Genomic DNA, 232 nt, shown 5'->3' with positions numbered 1-232 from the left:
TGTGCTCTTCCGATCTGAAAAGGATAAAGATACCACTTTGAATGCTCTTTCTCGGATCTCTTCTTAACAAAGGAGGCATGGGCCGTGCGCGTTCCAGTATTATTATATTTCAGTGGTATAATCTCTTTGCTTATAAGCGCTGTAAGTGCCAAACCGAACGCAGCCATAGAGAATGTCCTGATTCTATAATAATTTTTCTTGCTGATCGAATTTATCCTAAAAGGGGTAAAAT

Source organism: Wasmannia auropunctata, unplaced genomic scaffold, assembly GCF_000956235.1.
Source record: "Wasmannia auropunctata unplaced genomic scaffold, wasmannia.A_1.0 LD334876.1, whole genome shotgun sequence".
NCBI classification, from domain to species: Eukaryota; Metazoa; Arthropoda; class Insecta; order Hymenoptera; family Formicidae; genus Wasmannia; species Wasmannia auropunctata.
Note: the sequence above shows the minus strand (reverse complement) of the source record.